At 37.1% G+C, this 16,914-nt stretch overlaps 1 protein-coding gene across 4 annotated transcripts in view; it reads right to left on the bottom strand.

Annotated features, from left to right (window-relative positions):
- The window catches only part of CLCN3 (chloride voltage-gated channel 3), a 75,475-nt gene extending 65,525 nt beyond the window's left edge, over window positions 1–9,950 (bottom strand). Inside the window, exon 1 of one of the 4 annotated variants that reach the window (XM_074338311.1) lies at window positions 9,398–9,950. The gene's annotated coding sequence lies outside the window, so the exon portion shown is untranslated. The remainder of the gene's footprint in view (window positions 1–9,397) is intronic. The other 3 variants (XM_074338312.1, XM_074338309.1, XM_074338308.1) reach the window with 3 other exon arrangements.
- Between the last annotated feature and the right edge of the window lie 6,964 nt (window positions 9,951–16,914).

The following is a 16,914-nucleotide window of genomic DNA, read 5'->3' as shown; positions in this document are numbered from 1 at the left end:
TTTTTGTGTTTTTTTTTCAAAGCTGATAATACCAAATAAGCATAGGTTGTCAATGTTCTTTTTCTCTAACTTTAAAAATTGCATTACTCCAAAATAGTTTGATTTTTTAAAATATATCTACCTACTTGCTCAAATTCAAAATGAGGATTCAACATAAATGTGGCAGACATTAGCAAAGACTCGAAAGATTTGTGTGTGGTATTTGAAAGATAGCCATAAAAGTAGTGAAACCTGTGAGCCTTGCACAACAAGACAATCTCTTCAATAAATTTTCCTCTACACATGGAAAAATAACCTCAAAGAGCTATAATAATTTAAAATTTGTAAAGTTCTTACACTTTTCTGAAAAATAAAATATTACAGATTTATTACATAAATTTCCTAACTCAAAGACCACTTTAGAGAAGTTTTGAGAGCTCCTTGAGGACATGTCTCTATTCTCAGCATCTGGCATGGTGACTGGTATGTAAGATACAGGTAATAAATGTCAAATCATTTTTCCAATGAGGTGAAAAATAAAAATGTATTCAGTTTTCAATAACAAATACTGTCTATAACAGTATTAATCTTGTCTTAGGAGAATAACCAAAAACAAGCACATAAATTACAAAGAAAAATTTAAATACGTACTGCATTGCAACTTAATGTTTTATGGTTACTCCTACAAAGATGTTCAACTATAACATACTGAGATTTGTTAGAAGGTACTAAGGTAAGAGTTTTATATAATATTTAAGGTGAATTTTAAAGTAGAATAGTCTGAAAATAACTAAGTTCATGCTAAAAACTAGGCAGTGTCCATGGAGGCATTCAAGTTAAATATTGTGGCTCTTAAGTAAATACCCAAAAGCTTTTTTAAAAAAATAAGCATTAATAGTTCAAGAATCATTATAATTTTGATATATCAAAGCATGTATGCTAAGATTTTTGCAAAGAACACACACATTCTTTTCTTGACTTCTTTACACGATAATCAGACTAGAAGGGCTCAGTACATATGATAACAGACATCATTGAACAGCTACACATCACTGAGAAATCTCTCAAATAATTAAAACTTTCTGTTTACTAGGACCTCAGTCAGCAAGTTTCAACATATCTCCTCTATCCCCAAAAGTCCCTCAAAAACCATAAGTGATACATAACTAGTAACTTAGCTCTTTTAAATATGTAAAAAAACTTAATTTCACTAACACCTCTGAGACATCTAGACTTTACATCATTCGTTATAACACAAGCAACCAATCCTGTTCCAAAGGTTTATTAAACTCAGGTGTGCATGGGTTACTACTTCTATAAATTCTATAACTTAAAAAAAAATACTATTTTTTTTCTTATTAACCCAGAAACCTTAATAACCACTGACCTTGAAACATGACTAGTCCAAATTGAGATGTGCTCTAAGGTAAAACACCTACTGGATTTCTAAGACTTATAAGAAAAAAATACCAAACATTAATAATTTTATATTGACTCTATGTTGAAATAATACTGTAGATATATTATATTAAATAAAATATAGTATTAAAATGAATCTTACCATTTTCTTTTTATGTTTTTAATATGGCTACTAAGAAATTTAAAATTACCTATGTGGCTTGTATTTTTCAACACAAAGTTTTTATTGAGCATAAAGGTAGCACAAAGAAATCTGGATACCAGTATTAAATCTTTTTAGGGTCTAAATTCTATTCCCAGGCTTGCCCACAAAAGGCTAATTAAACCATAACACAACACCTGAAATTTTGCATATTAAAAAAAAATGAAAACAATATCGTAAAGTCACCTTTTCCTTTTTTATTGCCAAAAAATATATTTAAAGCCATCTCAAAATACTGTAACAGACACACAGTAGCTTCTGAAAATCTTCCCGCAGAGTTATGAAGATTAGTGATAACCTATAAAATCTCCAGGGATAAAGCCTGGTTTATTGTGGTAAGTTCCTAAATGAGCTACATAGAATCACCTTGACGCCCTGTAATCTGATCTCCACACCGCAGCCAGCATGGTCTTTTCTACAAGCAAGTCTGATCAGACATCTCCTCCCCACTTCATGGATTAAAGTCTTAGTCATTTCTCACCACTCTTAGAAGACTAACATAGCAGACAAAGCCCCGTGCAGCCTGGGCCTCTGCCTTGTTCTCCAGCTTCATTCTGTAGTGTGTACTTCTTGCAGGAGTACTCCTGACTCACTTATCTTCCTCTCAGCACTTCCAGGCTCTTTCCTGTCTCCAGCCCCAGTACCTTTATTGCTCCCTCAGCCCAGAAAATACCCTCTCCTCTTCAACTAATCCTCTCTCTTACTCATGCTTCAGATCTCACATCAAGTATATATGCACGCGTGTATGCATATATGTATTTATTTAACAAATTCTTAAACAGAGTTTACGATATGTTAGGCACTATCCTAAGCATGTCACAAATTAACTCATTTAATATTTGTATTAAATACAAACACAATCCTAAAGCTTAGGTGCTATTATCCCCATTTAACAGATGAGAAACTGAGACACAGAGAGTTTAAATTACTTGTCCCAAGTCATGCAGCTACCAGTAGGAAGGAAAGCCTCCCTTGACCTACTTACTACCTGGGCAAATCTTTCCTGACTAGGTCAAATTTTCATTGTTAATTCTTATATCTCTGCTTTTCTCCTTTTTAGCACTTACCACAGTTGTAATAGTATACTTATTTATGTGATTATTAATGTCCACCTTCCCTTCTAGAATGTACCATGAGGTTTGGTACTTGGTAAACTTTTGCTCAACATTACATATTCAATGGTTAGCACAGTACCTGGCACATAATACTCATATGTATTCACGTATTTTCTCATTGAACTTTTTGAGACAATTTTGATTTCGAACGCAGTTGTACTAAATAATACAGAGAACCTGTACCTTTTACTCAGAAACCAATGGTAACTTGTAAACTCTATAGTACAATAGCACAATCAGGATACTAACACTAATACAGTCAAGACACAGGACATTCCCATTACCACGAGGATCCCTCCTGCTGCCCTTTCATAGCCACAACCACCTTCTTCCTGCCCCCTCCAGCCCCATTTCCTTAACAACCCCCCCCAACGCATAATCTGTTTTCTATTTCTATAAATATGCCAGTTGAAGAATGTCACATAAATGGAATCATAAAGCATATGACTTTATGGGATTAGCTCTTTGCACTCAGCATAATTCTCTAGAGATATTTATCCAGGTTTTTTGTGTGTATCAATAGTTGTTCCTATTCTGATACTGCTGAGTAGTATTCCATGATATGGATGTAGCAGAGTTCGTTTAACCATTCACCCAGTGAAGAATATCTACCTCTTTTCTAGGCTTTGGCTATCATGAAAAAAACTGCTATAAATATCCATTTACAGGTCTTTGGGGTTTTTTGTGAACTTAAGTCTACATTTCTCTAAGATAAAAGTCAAGGAGTGCAATACATGGGTCCTCTGGTAATTGCATTTAGGTTTTTAAGAAACTGCCAGTTTCACATTCCCATTTACATTCCAACCAACAATGTAAGGGTGATCCAGTCTCTCCATATCCTTACCAGCACTCAGTATTGTCATTAGTTTTTATTGTAGCCATTCTGATAGGTGTGTAGTGATGTCTCATTGTTCTAATTTGCATTTCCCTAACAGTTAATGATGTTGAACATCTTTTCATTTGCTTATTGGCTATCTTTGTACTCTCTTCAGTGAAATGACTGTATCTCTTCTGCCCATTTTCTAACTGGACTGCTTTTTTACTTCTATTTCATATTTTAGGACATATAGTCTAGATACTAGTCCTTTATCAGATATGTGGTTTGTAAATATTTTCTCCCATTCTGTAGCTTCCTTTTAACAGGGTCTACCACAAAGCAAAAGTATTTAATTTTGATGAAGTTCAATTGATCAATTATTCTTTTATGGACTATACTTTTGGGGTCAAATCTAACAAACCCACCTCCCAAAGATTTTTCTCTAAATTTTTTTCCAAAAGTTTTATAGTTTTACATTTTACATTTAAGTCTGTGATCCATTTTGAGTGAATTTTTGTATAAGGTGTAAAACATAGGCTGAGGTTCTTTTCTAGGGGAGAGAACTCTGTCAAAAATTAGTTGGGCATATTTGCCTGGGTCTATTTCAGAATTCTATTCTGTTCTGTTTATCCATGTGTCTGTAGCTACTATACCTACAGCAATACCACACTCTTGATTACTGTAGCTCTATACTAAGTTTTGAAATGGAATAGATTGATTTCTCACACTTTATTCCTATTTTTTCAAAACTGTTTTAGCTATTCTAGTTCCTTTGCTTTTCTGGGTCCTTTAATATTTATAATAAGAATGAATAAGAAATGCATGGTTCATCTCTACTTGGATGTTGTACGGGAATTCAAATTCTAAACTGAATAAACATTTGCCCCAAACTCACTTGTGCTCCTGTTCTCGTTATGTGAATTTCCAGGATCACCATCTACCAAGTAGCCCAAGTTAGTTTTCAGAATCACTTATTAATTTATTCAACAAGCATTTATGGAGCACCTAGCATATACCAGGCACAAAGCCAGGTGCTGAGGTGGTGAATAACATGGTCCCTATTCCCAAGGCAGGGAAGGTGAAAGACACATATATAACTACAGTATGGTGTAAGTAAGTCCCACAAGAGAGGTATACACACAGACAAGGTATTTGATGACACTGAAAAAAAAATAAGCATACTGCCTTACTGCCTGGGAGTCTGTGAACATTTAGTAACAGAGGAAGGTTTTTGCTGAGTAACAAATAATTAGAATGAGTTAATCAGGCAAACTGAGGTGAAAAGTCAATAAAGGAAAAAAAAATGTGCAAAAACACAGCAGCATAGTAACAGGACCTGCTTTGGTAGCTTATGGAAGAGGTAGGGGACTAGAGATTAGTGGAGAGGTGAACAAAGGCAAGATCAAGAAAGGAGGGGCTCGTATGTCATGCTAAGAAACTTATTTATACGCATGGGAAGCCATTAAGAGTTTTATTAGAGAAACCACAAGATCAGATACGAATTTTCGCAGGCCCATGCAGCAGTGTGGAATACAGATTAGAAAGGCAAAAGACTGAAAGACTTTCAGACAGGGAGAGGAGTTAGGTGACCCTTATCCTAATAGACCCTTGAACAGTCATAAATATCAGATAGTGAAGGCATCCTGAGCTAAGACATAGCAATACGGAAGAGTAGTAGGAGTTTTGAGAAATATTTAAGAGGATGTAGTAACTCAGAAAATGTGGGGAAGAGTGAAGAAGAAATCTAAAATAATCTGCTAAATTTCTGACTTGACTAATTAGATCAGAACAGTTGGAGGAAACACATTTTAGTCTCCTACAGCATATAGCACTCAAGACCAGAGTGGCTTTCCAACTGTACAATTATACATCCAGGCTTTCGTCCTACTCAAGGCCAGACTACAACGAAAGGAATGTACCTCCCTTCAGCACACCAATGTAGCCACCAAACGGCATGGAGACTGAACAGCAGAAACAGGAAAACCCTGGAAATGGCCTGAGGTAGTGCACTAATTTTTCACAGCTCCCAACAAAGTTTTGCCTCTCTCATAAAGAAGACTGTTTAGAGCTGAGGACCATGGCTAAGTGTCAAAGATGAGTCTGTCAGCTATCTGGTTGGCCAATAAGCTGACAGAAAAGTAGGAACAATCTAAGTAAAAGAAGCAGAAAATCCCAAATGTTAGCAACTCCAGAAATGCACAAAAGTCTCAAAGGCAATGATCGCAGGGAAGTGAAACTGACTCATCTAGCCCTTTGACTGTAAGGAGAATTTTCATATAAATATATTAAGAACTGTATGAGTATGTGCTAAGCACTGGTCCAAGATTAAAATGTGACAATAAATTTCAACATGATCATTTATTCATTTACTAATATTTATAGAGTAGTTACTAATGTGCAAAAAATTGGAAAAAATATAAATATGATTTTTATTGATTAATGGCATCGTACTGGTATAGGACTAACAGCTTTCAGTACACTTCAGTATAAATCACTTTATATACACTGTCGTTAAGAGATGTAATATTTTTCTATAAATTACTAAATATTCATATAATAAAAGGCAATACATGACAGATGTCACAGAAGATACAAGAACTGTTATAAGAGCTCTGAGAAAAGACCACATCCCACTCTAATTGATTATGAGAAACCTTCTTTGGAGAAAGACACACTTGAGCTGAATCTTCAAAATTAAATGGGACTTTCTGGGGCAGAGATGAGAAAAGAGGTTAACTGAAGCAAAAGTATTGTCATAAATCAAGCTATGGAGCCAAGAAGGCAACAAATACATCTGGAGATGAATGAATATGTGCACAGAACCCAAGTCCAGAGGAAAGGTCCATGGTCAAACTAGCATGAGTAATAAAGCATACCTCTGTCTAGAACTATAATGGAAAATAAATAGCATAAGGAAGGTTCTTGAAAAATCCTGTAGTAAACATTAACTAAACAAAATTTATGAAAAGCTTCTCAAATTTGTTTCACCAGGGAATGACCCATCCTATATAACACCGTGAAACATAGACTGGCACATGACAGCAGTAAAAAAGAATTTATTCTGATACAAATTGTCAACTCATATAAGATATGACAATAATGAAACTGATTTCTCCCAAAAGTAATATCACTTGATATTTTATCCATTCTGTTCATTAAGTTAGCTGCCATGTCCAAGTTACTACGCCTTACATATTTTTCTTCAAGAAAGTATGAAATGGATAACCTGATAAAGGAAATAGCTGTCTACTCTGAAGAAAATTTCCAGATTCATAAAAACTTTTAGAGCTATTCAAGGGTTAAATGGTAGATGATTGTAACACACACACACACACACAGGCTCAGATTGCAACAATGGAGAAAGGTAAACAAAATCCATCAAAAAGATGCTGTGGAAAACTTAAACTTTGAAAATCAAATAATTTTCATGATTTTACAAAACAAACTGTTCAACTACTTCCCATAAGGACACGAAATATATTTATTTAACTTGGTTCCAGTCAAAGTTGCAGATCAAATCTCTTTATATTTCAGTAATGCAAATGGACAGTTTCCCCACATGGGTTCATCTTCCATTTTATATTTAACTAAGGAATATTCATCTTCAAGAACCAAAATAAATCATAACTATAATGCTTATATACATATGTGAATATGACTATGAAAAAAACACCCCCAAAAAAGCTTATTAGAGTAGTAAGATAAAAGTTTTAAAGAAAAAAAAGACATTCCCGGGTTTCTGTAATTTTATGTTACTTTTAAAATCTAAAAATATATGAATCTATATTGCCATCTCTCTCATCTTATCTTTTCTTTTAGCATTCTGACTATTTCTACTTGCAATATAGTGCAGCCGCTAAGAGCAAGAGCTCAGAAATCATACTGCCAGGTTTTAGTCCCAGTTCTAACACTTACTGAGACCTCCAGCAAGTTAATTAAATCTTCTATGCTTCAGTTTCCACATGTATAATGGGAAAACTGGAAAGTACCGAATTCATGAAGTTGGTGTGAGAATTGAGATAATCCACAAAGTCCCACAGAAAAGATTATGAATCATAGCATTCACTTAATAAATATTAACACTTATTATGTCATATATACTGGGGATGCCAATGTATACAAGTGGACACTTTGGTCAACGTTGCTCAAGCAGTAGTTCGCCGTAATCTGGACGCTGATGGTAACCACTTTGAGCACCTCTTGTAATTGCAGAAGTCCAATGTGACTTGTATTCATCTTTTGTTATCAGTATATATTAAGTATTATAATTTTAATACTGTTTTCCTTTCTTAAAATGTGCATACATTTTTTTTGGCACCCTCTGTATTTTAGATCCCTGCTGACAAGTTTGACTAGAAACTTAGCTGAAAGTTCTACAAAGCAGTGATAGTGGCTAAACCCCACAGGATATTGCTTTGATATCTGACCTACCACAGAGATCAAACCTGGCGTACTGAGCGGTCCAAAGATTATTACCAATATGTCACAACAGGAAATGGAAAGCTTATCACCAACATGACGTGGAAAATAGCCAATTTACTAACATAAAATCATAACCTCAGCAAATCTGTTTCTCTGAACTGTATAAATGCAAAACCTGGTTAAATATTTACTTTCCTAATGAGCTACGTATGATTGAAAACACATGCTGACTCACAATTTCCAAGTAAAGATGAGGGTACCAAACATTCATATTCACCTCTTAAACAAAATAAGTTGACCCATTTTTCAAGTAAAGAACCAAAAAGTCTTTAAGTTACTAGACATGTGCTGCTCACATCATAAGGTAGATAAATGTAATCACTATCCTGTACACCTGAAACTAATATAACATTGTACATCACCTATAAAAAATAAAAGTCTTTGAAGAGTATGGGAGGTAGAGTGTGGAATGAGATGAAATTTGTCATGTATTCTGCCAAAAGTGGCAGTTCTTATTAACCAGAGGTCATAAAAGCATATTCAATTTGAGAAATTATCTGTAGGTCACAAATCTGGTTTTTCAGCCATTCTATGCAATCAGCAGCAGCACCTTTTAAGATGAAAATCAACAATATATAGATTAGCATTTTAACTCCTATATGTACTCAAGCCACACGTGTAGGTAGTATTTTGTAGTTACTCACAAAGGCACTCAAAATTGACATCAGTTAAATTATTTCCATACCGAAATAAGAAAAAAACAATCTTCTAAATTAACTATTTCGGGATGAAAACAAAAGCACTTCTGGAAAGAGTCAACAATCAACGCCACAAGCCACAATGATGCTGCAGTAACGGAATTGCAAAGTTCCAAAAAGTTTATAGTTTGCAGAACTGAACTTTTGAATCACGAAAAAAAAATTGGTATGGTCACTATTATCATAATTATGCATAATGTATATGTAATTATCTTCTATGTGCTCCAGCTTTAAAATGCTATACAAATAAAGGATATTATAGATCAAGTTAATTTCCGAGGTTCTAAGGAAGTTTCTGGTCCAAGTTTAAGGTCAAAACACACACGTAATGCATACATATAAATTGTCCTGATATACACATAAGTCTAAATTAAAGAGAGACTCAACATTTACTTTAAAGTTGAGCAAATTTAGCGAAAGTAAAACCCACTCTCTAGGTTGAATTTTAATCATTTTCTGAAACCTACTTCCATTCTACTCAAAGGTCCTTCGACGGTTCCTGAAGAAAATAGGTGAAAACTTAAAGAATGTTCGAGGGTATATACCTCATCGGGGTGAATCTGACATCATGTAGGTAAATCTGTAGTAAGATAAATGAAGGTGACTGCCCTGGCCTGGCGTCACTGCTGACCCGAAACCGTGACCATGACAGCTAACGAATCTTCACTCATAGAAGGCAACTCACCTTGCAGCTCAGAGGCATAGCAAAATCGGTGGCTGTTTTCTGCGCTGCCTTTGGATTCTGCATCTGTTTCAAACCTAAAACCTAGCTACCCCGGGAGCTCTACCAGCAGAAGCTTGACACACAACGGAAACGATCGCAATTTAAAAGACACCTGGGGTTTTCTACTGAAGAGGTTACGGAATTTTGCCAGGTGGCACTTTTTTGGTCCTCCTTCAAACACAGGAGCAGCATTAAATCCGCTTGTGTTGGGCCCTAGAGTCAATCTGCTTCTACTCAAAACTGAAAATAAAAATCTCCAACCTCACTTCCTTCTTAAAAGACTAAAATTGATCCATGCTCTAACTAGGGAATGAAGTAGAATGGCTTTCAACCCACCACACCCTTCTTCCTCATCACGCAGCCCAATTCCGGCAGCGGGCGAACTTGGACTACGAAAAAGAAGCTGTAGGTTCCGGACCAGACCCACCCGGACCCACGGAAGGGGAAGAAAAGCAGCTGGAAACCGGAGTCCGACAGGTGCACCGACGCGTGACGTCACCGCGTAGACGTGAACGGCCGTTCAGCGTCCGGGCGCCCCGACCCCGCCTCCCCGGGCCGCGTCGGCTCCTATTGGGCAATGTGCAAGCAGTGGGCGGGCCGGGACTGAAGCACCGGGAGGAGGGGCCGAGCGTGCTGGCCAGCCCGAGGCGCCGCGCTGGGTGTGAAACCCTTCCTACCGATGGGCTAGCGTCACTCTCTGCCGCTTGCCGTTCTGCTGACCTCGCGAAAGGACAGGAGGCGGCCGCTTCGGGGTCAGCCGTCTCAGAAGGCCGCAGGTGCGCGCCGCCCCTTGCGTCATCGCGAAGCTCCACTTCCACGTTGGCAAAACAAGACAGCGTCGGGGAGCAGCGCGTGAAACGCCGGCGACCATCAGTTCCGAATATGAAAAGCAAAAGCAGCCGTCGAGGAGCGCTAGTAACTAAAACTTAGATCCAGAAAATTTGTGGGCCTTTGAATTTAGCCCAGCACCCAGTTCTACCTGTGCTCATAGGTCACCGGCAGAGAACGCAATGGGGTCACTGCGCCTTTTATGTGCTTAACACACATAAAGAAAACCGATGACCCTATTTTAGCCATTACTCATTTTAAAAAATTAATGCTTGGAAACTATTTTGGAGAAGATATATAATATAAAAATTTATGTTTTTAAAATCTAAATTCAATTGACTCATAACAGCTGAAGGGTTTTAATCGTGGGCATGACAGGATCAGTCACCTACATTCAAAATTCTGCTACATTTGCTGCATCTATATTTGGGTGTATGATTTTTTTTCCCTGCAGCATGTGAAAGTAGGATGCAGACACACTTTACCCCTAGATACTTTAACATGTTTCCCTGAAAATAAGACCTAGCCAGACAATCAGCTCTAGTAAATCTTTTGGAGCAAAAATATAAGACATTAATTTTTGCTCCAAAAGACGTATTAGAGCTGATTGGCTAGGTCTTATTTTCCGGGAAACATGGTATCTACAAAGAATAACAACCTCTCCAACACAATCAGAATACCATTATCACCTGTGAGATTAAAGAACCAAGCTACCTGCTCACAACACTACCAAAATACAGTGATTGGACAGGCATAAGGTAACAACGGTAGGTATTCCAGTTCAAAAAGTGGAAGAAAGGGAGATAGTCACTTTTCAAATGCCCAGCCACCTACCACAGGTGACGAGAGTGCCCCTTACTTCCCCATTGCAGGTTTTTTTATTTCTTTGTTTTTAGAAAAGGAAATCCCCTTTGTAATACCCTCACCCAGGAGTGTTTTATGCCTTAAGAGGCTTGAGCACCAGCTTTTTCAGCTCATTTATCTCCAACAGCTGACAACCTCTCAGACTCAAGTCACCCATTCACTTGTACTTCCTGATTCAGTGCCAGCATGAGCAGATGAATCAGGAGGTTTCTCTCAGTGTTAACTATTTCAGAACCCCCTTTACCCTTCCCTGTCACTAGGCCTTGCATCAAGTTACAGGTTTCCGCAGTAGATTTCCTTAATTCTGAATCTCAGGTTAGGCCACTTAAACAAGCAGGCAAAAAAAATCAAAAGTTCTAGCTATTTAATCCTGAAGCAATGAACTCTAATCACCCAACATGTGCAATAATCAGAGGGGCCATTCAAATGACCTTTGCAGGATTAAGAAATTCAGCTTCTTGCAATAAAATAAACTATGCCCCACTATAATGAGTGTTCTAGAAATTGTTAATCTGGTTTATTTGGAAAGCCTAAAGATTAAAAAGTCTAAGGACATATTTTAGAACCTGCCAAAATTAGAGATTCTCAGTGTCAGGAAAGTTTACACTCAAGGAGAGACATTCTTTTGAGTGCAAAGAGTTGGAAAGTATAGGATATCAGGCAAAAGAGTTTCACTGTTAATTCTTTATAACATGCAGTGCCACATAATACCCAGATACCACCTGCTTTGTGTTGTGGGAGAAATTACCTCGATGCAATGATACCCTCCAAATATACTACCAGGCGAACTATCCCAGAGATCATAGGAAAAAGGGCTAACACACCTTGAGAAGCAAGAGGGGATGAAAATTAACACACTTATGATAGGGTACAAATGAGATGGGAAAGACCCATGAATGGAAACCTGTGGTTATGAAATGTTCATATGCTCTATCACTCTTTTTGGCATATTAGCCTTCCTGTTGATGGTATGGTAATTAGGCCACAATTGAGGTTTGAACAAGGGTCCAAAGATGGAAGGTGCCTAAGCCAGTGACACACTATGGCTCTCTTGGAGAGGTGCAGGGGCAAGAATGTCTGTCCACATCAGTAGCTTGCCAGTTAACCTGATGAACAGATACAGGTTTTGTACTTCTTGTGTAGGACATGTTAAATACAATATGAGTGTCACCACTGGGTGGCAGAATTAAGACCTGAGAACGTTGACTCAAGAATATGTCATGAAGATATATATCTATATGGTCTAATATTTGTATATAGTGTTTAATGAATATTAGGGCCTGTGTGTTTACTGCCTCATGAATATTAGGTATCTCTTGGTCTTTCCACCCTTTTCTATGTTCACAAATACATGCCCTGCTAACTTTATCTGTCCACCATGTCTCACAGGCTAATAACTTACTTATCTGTGCTTAAAAAATGAGTTTTGCCCATTCTTTTTCTTTATTTTCTTCCAGGGCAGAATATTCTCAAATGATACAGTGCTGGGCTTCAGAGCTAGTATCGTGTGATAGTGATGATGCAGTCAAACTTCTTATGACTCCTTCATTACTTTGATCAAGGTATATTTTGTGGAGCCGTGATAATACCCAAGCTACCCAAAATATTCCTTTATTTTACTTGGGAAACTGTTGGACAAGACTGGGTCTTATCTAACATAATATAAGACCAGGTCTTATACTAATTTTTGCTCCAAAAGTCGCATTAGAACTGATTGTCCAACTAGGTCTTATTTTCAGGGAAACACGGTAGTGAGTCGAGGTGATGTAAGCCATTTCCTTCTGCCAGCAATTCCACCACTCTGGGAGTGGCAGGTTATAATAATATGCTATTTTACAGAATTGGCAAAATAAAACAAAACAAAGAAGCACTGGGAATCACATTCAGTTTCTGCTAGATTCTTACTCCCTGGCTCTGGTCAAGTAGCTATGTTTCCTTAGAAGTGAAATCCCTGGAGATAGGATTATTACCCATAACAACTTAAAAAATATATTAGAAAAACAGTTCTAGGGTGCCAGCCCGGTGGCTCAGGCCGTTGGAGCTCCATGCTCCTAACTCTGAAGGCTGCCGGTTCGATTCCCACATGGGCCAGTGGGCTCTCAACCACAAGGTTGCCGGTAGGATTCCTTGAGTCCCGCAAGGGATGGTGGGCTCTGCTCCCTGCAACTAGCAATGGCAACTGGACCTGGAGCTAAGCTGCGCCCCCCCCCCCTCCCCCGCCCAACTAAGACTGAAAGAACAACTTGAAGCTGAATGGCACCCTCCACAACTAAGATTGAAAGGACAACTTCACTTGGAAAAAAGTCCTGGAAGTAGTACACACTGTTCTCCAATAAAGTCCTATTCCTTCCCCCCAAAAAATAATAATAATAATAATAAAATCTTAAAAAAAAAGTAGTTAAAAAAAACAGTTCTACAGAAAGGGAAATGAACAAGGCTATATAGGTCTGTTTCATGTTTTGGTGAGTTGTTTCAGATAAAGAACTTTGATTTTATTGTTTCCTGCACAGTGTCAAGAGGGAGTGAAAGGGATTAAGATGTTCTATTAGGAAAATAGTGATATGGTTCTAGTCTAGAATTTCCTCCTGATTCCGCAAGCATCAGAGGAGTAGTTGAAAATGAACTTTTCTTGTCCTTTACTTTTTTCCCCCCTTTCTTCTGCCTCCACCCCTCATTCCGGTTCAAGCCGTTGTTTCTTAGTCTAGTTGTGTAGGACACAGCTCCCTAGCCCATGCTGGTATTATGAGCTTTACGCTTCCCCAGGGTCATCGGTGCAGCACACAACAGCCCGCTGCAGCACGCAGCGGCACACAGCAGCTCACGCCAACCTCTGGCTGCTCACAGCAGTCCAGCTCCAAGGACAGCTGTTCACAATCTTAGCTGTAGAGGGTGCAGCTCACTGGCCCATGTGGGAATCGAACCAGCAACCTCGGCGTTAGGAACATGGCGCTCCAACCACCTGAACCACCAGGCTGGCCCTACCTTTTTCTCTAAGAAAGAATATGAAATTATTGTAAGTAGATTTGCACTCCTCATTACATCTGAAGCCTTTGACATTGCAAACAATCTTCCAGTTTCATGTGATTCTGTACAACTAAACTTTTATCTAAGTAAGTCTCCTTGGAACTTGATACACTCAGCTATTTCAAAAGTACATCCTCAGTTCAATCTCATGAAGTGATTCCTTTCTCAGGCTCTGCACAGCTAAGGGCTCAATGTTTTTTATTCTTCCTACTAGTAGATTACGATCTTCAGATAACTGATAATTCTATGAGCTCTTGCAGGTGACCCAACCCAGAAAGCTGGAAACTCAAGAACTGATTAGATAACTTTTATCTTTGCATATTGAGCTAGGCCTACCTGATTAAGATCCAGAAATTCAGCAGGTTACTACTGAGAGTTCAAGCTATATATAGCTAGCTAATGGTTAGCTCAAACTATGTAAGGCTTCATAGAATAGGCTTTCTGGAAATGGCTTAAAAATAAAAATTCCTCTTTTAGAATATAGAAAGAGCCCTAAATTCAAAGATGCTTTCTTTCTCTTTCTTGGATGTGAATATTACATGTCTGCAAGAGATCTAGATTTTAAAGAATACATTTCCTCATACTTAAGGATTTGAGGCCTTCTTTTCTTCAATCACAAAAGATTGCTTATATGTCAAGATAATTTGATCAAAAGCATACACTAACACAAACATGTAGTCTTTTAATAACTTCACAAAGGAAAAATGTTCAGTGTAAGTCTACTACCGTTTGCTCTAATTTGTTGTCTTCTAATTTGTTTTAGCTTGTTGCCTGCTTTCTGGAAAGAATGAATAACAATACCCATGCCTTGAATATGTCTGTCTCCATCATCTAGCATAGTGCTCAATCCATTGTGAATAAATGACAATATTCCTGAAAAATCTCTAGTAGAAGACCACTTTAGTAACATAGCTAGTCCTTTTTCACTTGCCTTATTATCACTATTAATAAAGATTTAAGTAATCTTTATTTTTTCTACCATAAAATAAGCCCACAAGTACAACTTTATAACCATCTTTAGTATACAAGTATACAAATTGTTATAATTTTAAAAATTAATTTAGCATTGGTGTTTCTTTTTCAAAATGGAATATTGTTATGGTATTTCTTGATTATTAAACTTTATTTTTAATTGTCAAATGAGCAAAAGACCAATAGGTAAATAGAAGAGAAATCCATAAATAGATACAAATATAAGTAGTAAACTTAATACATAATAAAGTTTACATTTAAAATCAATGGAAAAGGAAATCACATTTAATAAATGATTCTGGTGTGTAACCAGCTTTCCTCCAAAATAATACAAAGCTTGTCTCTCTGTGTTAATCATATACAAAAATAAATATAAAATAAGAAATTTATAAAAAATATAAAAATAAATTTCAAATGCATTAAACTTACTAAATTAAAACACAAGACCATTGAGATTATTTGGGTAACTTTGGGGGTGAAGGAATATTTGCTTGGCAAAATGAGAAGCCTAAATGACAAAGAAAAAGACTGCCAGATTTGACCACATACAAATTTACAAATTTCCGCATGGCCAAAGATACCATAAAAAGTATCAAACTACTAGTATGTGACAGCCAGAAAATATTTGTTCCACAATATGACAAAGGGTTCATTTCCATATGTTACAAATAGCACCTACAAATTGATAAAAAGACAGTCAAATAGAAAAGGTGCAAGGGATATAAAAGGACACTGAGGAGGAAATTAAAACATTTTGCAAAATTAAAAAAGAACCATCTAGTGGTGGTGGAAAGAGACATTTTTTGTACAAAGCTATTGGGAGTGTGTATTTCTTAAACTTCTGAAAAGTAATCCAGGGTGTAGTAGATCATCTACAAATACGGCCACTATTGATTCCTCACCTCCTGGTAAATCTTGCCTGGCCTTGAGCCTTATTTTCACCAAGAATGTGGCAGAAGTGACACCATACCTATTCCTGGACTAATCTTTAAAAAGACTGGCACCTTATTTGAAGCCAGCTTTTATGAAAGGGGTCTGAAAAATCTGAGCCCATAATGTTGTGAGCAAACTAAGCTACCCAAGTGGAGGAGTACTGAGGCATCAGACATGTGAGTGAAGCTTCTTGGACCATCCAGTCTAGCACAGTTGCCAGCTGAATGAAGCTAAGTGAGAGCCCAGCCAAAGCCATGTAGGACAGAAGAACCATCCAGCAGAACCCTTCCTGATTTCCTGGGCACAACATTGTGAGAAATAATAAATCATTGTTTTAAGCCACTAAGTTTTAGGGTGGTTTGTCACACAGTAATGTATAACCAAAGCACAGGCGTATCTATTAAAGTAAAACAAACAAAACTGTACGTTTTGACCCGGCATACCCACTTAAGAGATTTTGTTACATCCATATCATGGAATATTGATATCATTAAAACAATTATTTGATCTCTAGAGAGAGGTTCATGATATACCATTAAATAAGATGCAAATTGCTTAATAATATGTATACTATAATCTCATTTTAAAAGATTAAAGCAAATATATATGAATAAATGCTCACTTATGTTTTTATGAGCTTAGAGAAAAATGTACATGATATTTGTGAAACTGTTAATATTGGCCTCCTGGAGGAGAAAGCATGGGGTGAGTTCTGGAGACAGAGACTGTGGGCCTTATTTTTGCATACTTGCGTTATTGGGTTGTTGCAAGGAGCAGAGATTCCTTGTTGTTTGAAAGAAAAGTCCAATAGAATATTTAAAAAGAATCAAAGAACCAAAAACACATTCATTGTAAAA

Source organism: Rhinolophus sinicus, linkage group LG07 (assembly GCF_036562045.2).
Source record: "Rhinolophus sinicus isolate RSC01 linkage group LG07, ASM3656204v1, whole genome shotgun sequence".
Taxonomy (NCBI): Eukaryota; Metazoa; Chordata; class Mammalia; order Chiroptera; family Rhinolophidae; genus Rhinolophus; species Rhinolophus sinicus.
This window is presented reverse-complemented; position numbering and strand designations above follow the sequence as displayed.